Raw genomic sequence first — 6,000 nt, 5'->3', positions numbered from 1 at the left:
CCTAGAAAATAAGGAAATAGAAAGTAAGAACCGTTAGAATTTAAGCTAGTAGATTAATTCCCAATATACATACCTCAATTCCCACTCCCTAGATACATGAATTACTAGGTACATGTAAGCTAATATATCCAGATACATGAATGAAGTATACACATGTATCCATATTTATTTTGTGTCTTTTAGAGGTGTCTCTTGGGTGTTATATAAAGAGATCACTTCTCTCATTTGTAACCAAGAAAGAAAGAAGAAGAAAATTGAAGCATTTAAATCAAGAAAGAAAAGAGAACAATATTTTTCTCTTGTGTGTTCTAGAGTTTCATAATAAAACAAATTTCTTCTCTTCAAAGTTGGTGAATTTTAGAGTGAATTTTAGGGAGGGCTGATCAACATTTCCAACTAGAACTCCCACTAACTTTAGAAACTTGTTTGGGGAAGGGAGTACCCTGGACACGTGGAGGACCCCTATTGGTGCTCCAAGATGGCTCATGAGTCATGCCCAGCTCGGACCGCCGAGATGGCCGCCACTAACGTCGACAAATGCTAAGTATGAGGGCCGAGGTGAACCTGACCCAAGTCTGACCTACCGGGGAGCTCGGTAGGGGCCGATGTGAGCAACTGTCAGCGGCGTGATTATCGAGCGTAACCGTCGGTCCCGAGATTATCGGGTGTAACCGACGGTCCCGAGATTACCGAATGTAACCGTCGCGAGATTAGTGGGACTACCGCCCATAAGTAGAGGACCTCAATCCACGATCAGGTACGATGATTCTGGCCTCGAACTAAACTGGGAATCCGACCTATACTGACTTGATCGTTGGAGTGCTCACCTTTTTGTGCAGGTCCGCCCAAGCGTTCAGGTCGGTCCGGAGGCCGAGTTCGAGCTGCAATCTGGAACACACTGTTGTGCATATCCTTGCATAAACATTTGGCGCCGTCTGTGGGGACGACAATCTAACTCATCCCAATTCTTTTAAACCAACACGTGAGCGAACATGGTTCAACCAGCGAACTCGACCAATACGACAGATCGAAGGACTCTAGCAGCCAACGATGCCCACCAGAGGGAGGTCGGAGCAGCAGCGGTAGAGGGGCAAGGTCACGATAGCCTAGCAGCGGAACCCCTCCGCAGGTCTGCACAGATCACTGCGCCTGCCCTACCGCCTGCGCACCCGAGGACGTCCAAGGCCACCCGTGGCCGAGGTGGGACCTCTAAGAAGGGCGCCCGGGATCCAGCTCCGGCTCCAACAAGCAAGAACTTTGATGCGCTCAAGAGAGAGATGGAGGCAATGCGCACATAAATGCGCTCCATGGAGGAAATGTATAACGAAATGATGCTAGCTGCAGGCGCAGGGTCCCGATCTGAAAATCGAGTGACGCGCGTGGACGTACGCGAGCAAAGGGGTTCCCACCTCGGGCCAGCCGAGGAGGAACGTCCCGAAGACAACGAGAGTGAGGGGTACACTCGCCAGGGGGGAGATCTCCGTGAGCATCTCAACAGAAAGAGAGGCTCGTCTCTCTGAAAAGGGCAGTCACCATCCCGCTCACACAGGAGCTCCAACCAGCAGGCTGAATCCTCTCACAATCCCGCAAGGATAATCACAAGGGAGGAGTTTGACCAGCTGAGGGGGGAGCTCGATGCTCAGGTGGAGGCCTTAAAGGCCAAATGTGAGTAGAAAGACGATTCATTGAACGATGGCGACTTGGGAGAATCGCCTTTCACCTCGGACGTTTTGGAAGCACCAATCCCTCCGAAGTTCAAAGCTCCTACCGTGAAGCCTTATGATGGGATGAAGGACCCCAAGGACTATGTTGAGGTCTTTGAAGGCCTCATGGACTTCCAAGCGGCATTAGACGCAATCAAATGCCGCGCCTTTCAGATCGCGCTTACTGGCAGCGCGCGATTGTGGTATCGGAGACTGCCAGCCAGGTCGATCTCGACCTACTCTCAGCTGAGAAGGGAGTTCCTCGCCCAGTTCTCTTCTCGGCACTATGACAAAAAGACAGCGACCCATCTCGCCACCATCAGGCAGAAGGAGGGTGAGACGCTGCGGGAGTGTGTCACCAGATTCCAGGAGGAGTAGTTGAAGGTTGCACACTGCTCCGATGACTCGGCCATGTGCTATTTCCTCACCGGTCTCGCCGACGAGGCCCTCACGGTGAAACTTGGAGAGGAGGCCCCGGCCACCTTTGCCGAGGTGCTTCAGAAGGCGAAGAAAGTCATCGATGGACAGGAGCTCCTCCGAACCAAAACCGACCGACCAGAGCGAAAGATCGGCCGGGGTAGAAGTGGAAAAGATGTAGAAAGGGCAGATCCAAAGTCCAAGGACAAGGGATCCTTTTCCAGCGGCCGAGCTGAGTATCGAAGGGCGGAGAACGGACCTACCAGGAGCCGACCTTACGAGCGCTTCACCCCGACCACGATTCCAATTTTCGAGATCCTAACGAACATCGAGGAGTCTGGAATGGAGAAACTACTCAAGCGTCCTGAGAAACTTTGGGGAGCCCCGGAGAGGCGCAGCAAGGACAAGTATTGCCGCTTCCATCGGGAGCACGGCCACAACACGTCGGACTGCTGGAAGTTGAAGCGCCAAATTGAGGATCTAATTCAAGACGGCTACTTCAAGAAGTTTGTGGGAAAACCTAGGACCAGCTCAGCAGAGAAAAAGGAAGAGCGAAAGCGTTCAAGGACGCCACCCCGACGCACCGACCGATCCGCGGTCATCAATACCATTTTTGGAGGGCCAAGCGGGGGTCAGTCCGAACATAAAATAAAGGAGTTAGCCCGTGCAGCCAGGCGCGAGGTGTGCATCATCAGGGAACAGGGGCCGACCTGCCCAATCACCTTCGACGGTGCAGACTTGGAGAAGGTCCACCTGCCCCACAATGATGCACTTGTGATTGCTCCCTTGATTGATCATGCGGTGGTCAGGAGAGTGCTGGTAGACGGGGGCGCATCCGCTAACATCCTGTCCTTACCGACCTACCTCGCCTTGGGATGGACGATGTCGCAATTGAAGAGGAGCCCGACACCGCTGGTTGGGTTCTCTGGAGAATCGGTTATCCCAGAGGGTTGCATCGACTTGCCGGTCACGCTGGGGCAGGACCAAACTCGGGTCACTCAAATGGCCGAGTTCGTGGTAATTTACGGTAGATCGGCCTATAACGCCATCTTTGGGCGACCCATCATCCACTCATTTCGGGCCATTCCCTCAACACTTCATCAAGTTTTGAAGTATCCCACCCCCAATGGCGTGGGCACGGTCCGAGGAGAATAGGCCGCTTCGAGGGAGTGTTATGCCTCCGCACTCAAAGGCTCATCGGTCTGCGCCCTCGAAACTCTCGCCGTCAGGGATGGGCCGCTCGAGTTTGAGGCCGACCTGCCGAGGAAGGAGTTTGCCGCACCCACTGAGGAGCTCGAGCTTGTTCCTCTGCTTAGTCCCGAGAAGCAGGTAAGCATAGGAACCAAGCTGGGGGCCACCGACAGAGAGGAGCTAATCCACTTCCTCAGATCCAACTCGGACGTCTTTGCGTGGTTCCATGAGGACATGCCTGGCATTGACCCGCGGATTATGACGCATCGCCTCAGCATAGATCCATCATTCCGACCTGTGAAACAAAAGAGAAGACCTATAAACAAGGAGAGGAGTGATGTAATTGTTGAAGAAGTTAACAAACTTTTGAAAGCTGAATACATAAGAGAAATTTCGTATCCCGAGTGGCTCTCCAATGTTGTATTAGTTAAAAAATCTAACGGCAAGTGGCGAATGTGCGTAGATTTTACGAACTTAAATAAGGCATGCCCGAAAGATTGCTTCCCACTGCCGAGGATTGATCAGCTCGTGGACGCCACAGCCGGGCACGAACTGCTCACCTTCATGGACGCCTACTCTGGGTACAACCAAATCAAGATGCATGTCCCAGATGAAGGTCATACCGCTTTCATAACAGACCAAGGTCTGTACTGCTACAAGGTCATGACCTTCGGGTTAAAGAACGCAGGAGCGACCTACCAGAGAATGGTGAACAAAATGTTCGCCAAGCAGATTGGCCGGAATATGGAAGTGTATGTGGACGACATGCTTGTCAAGAGCAAGCAGTCTAACTCGCATCTCTCCGACCTGGCCGAAGCCTTCGAGGTCTTGAGGGCATATCAAATGAAGCTCAACCCGGCTAAATGTGCCTTTGGAGTCTCCTCGGGAAAATTCCTCAGCTTCATGGTGAATAATCGGGGAATCGAGGCCAACCCCGAAAAAATTAAAGCCGTGACCGAGATGGAGGCACCGAAGACGCTGAAGCAGCTTCAGGGTCTCAATGGCAGGATTGCGGCCCTGAGCCGGTTCGTTTCAAGAGCGACAGATAAGTGCCTTCCTTTCTTCAAAATCCTACGAAAGAAAGGGCCGTTTGAATGGCAAGCGGAGTGCGAGCAAGCGTTTCAGCAATTGAAGAGCTACCTCTTTTCGGCACTTTTGCTCGCCAAGCCCATGCCGGGGGACAAGCTCCAATTGTACTTAGCAGTGTCAGACAGTGCCGTCAGCTCGGTCCTAATCAGGCAAGAGGAAGCGCGGCAAAACCTGGTCTACTACGCAAGCAAGGCTATGACCGAAGCCGAGACTAGGTACCCTCAGATGGAGAAGTTGGCTCTCGCTTTGGTCACCTCGGCCCGACGGCTCAGACCATACTTTCAAGCCCATACGGTGGTGGTGCTCACTAACTTGCCCCTAAAAAGCATCTTCCATAAGCCGGAAGCTTTTGGACGCCTAATGAAGTGGGCAATAGAGCTAAGTGAGTAAGACATCCAGTTTGAACCCAGAACTGCGTTGAAAGGACAAGCAGCGGCAGATTTCATTGCCGAGCTCACACCACCTTCCGAGCTGAGCGAGTCCGACCTACCGTGGACAGTCTATGTCGACGGATCCTCCAATGAGAAGGGGTGCGGGGCCGGGGTCCTCTTGCTCGGACCAGGGGGCGAGCGATTTGAGTATGCCTTGCGGTTCGGCTTCCAGACTTCTAACAACGAGGCTGAGTATGAAGCATTTATTGCCGGCCTGCGAATCGCTCGAGCATTGGGGGCCTCTTGTGTCAAGGTCTTCAGTGACTCCCAGCTGGTTGTGAGCCAGATCAAGGACGAGTACGAAGCCAAAGACACCCGAATGGAGAAGTATTTGGGCAAGATCAGATCGTACCTCGCCCAGTTTCGAACTTACGAAGTAAGCCGGATTCCGCGAGCAGAAAATTCTAATGCTGACGCCTTGGCCAAGTTAGCATCGGCGTAGGAGACCGACCTGGCCAGGTCGGTCCCCGTCGAGATCCTAGATAATCCCTCGATCTTAGAGCCAGATCTGATGGAGATCGGCGCTCCAGAATCCTCATGGATGGACGCGATCGCGGACTTCATTAGGGGCAACTCACCACAAGACCCCAAGGAGCGGAGAAAGTTGGCAAGGCGGGCAGCTCGATTCGTGGTCCGAGATGGGGCATTGTACCGACGTGGCTTTTCCCTGCCTCTGTTGAGATGCCTAACCCCTGAAGAGGGCCTGTATGTCCTCAGAGAGATCCACGAAGGAGTGTGCGGCAATCACTCAGGCGCCCGGTCGCTGTCAGCCAAAGTGATCCGACAAGGATACTATTGGCCGACCCTCAGCCAGGACGCCAAGAAGTTCGTTAGAACTTGCGACAATTGCCAACGCTACGGAACCATAATCCACCAACCTCCCGAGCTGCTCACCCCCATCTCGGCCCCGTGGCCATTCGCGCAGTGGGGGGTAGATATCATTGGTCCTTTCTCTTTGGGCAAGGGCCAGACCAAGTTCGCTGTGGTTGCTGTGGATTACTTCACCAAGTGGGCCGAGGCCGAAGCGCTCTCCCACATAACGGAATCCAGGGTCACGTCCTTCGTATGGACGAATATCATATGTCGCTTTGGTATACCGCAGGCCATAGTGACAGACAATGGGAAGCAGTTTGACAACGCCAAGTCCAAAGACTTTTGCAGCAAACTTG

The sequence above is a fragment of the Momordica charantia genome (assembly GCF_013281855.1).
Source record: "Momordica charantia cultivar OHB3-1 chromosome 3 unlocalized genomic scaffold, Mcharantia_2.0 BLBB01000003.1, whole genome shotgun sequence".
NCBI lineage: Eukaryota > Viridiplantae > Streptophyta > Magnoliopsida > Cucurbitales > Cucurbitaceae > Momordica > Momordica charantia.
This window is presented reverse-complemented; position numbering follows the sequence as displayed.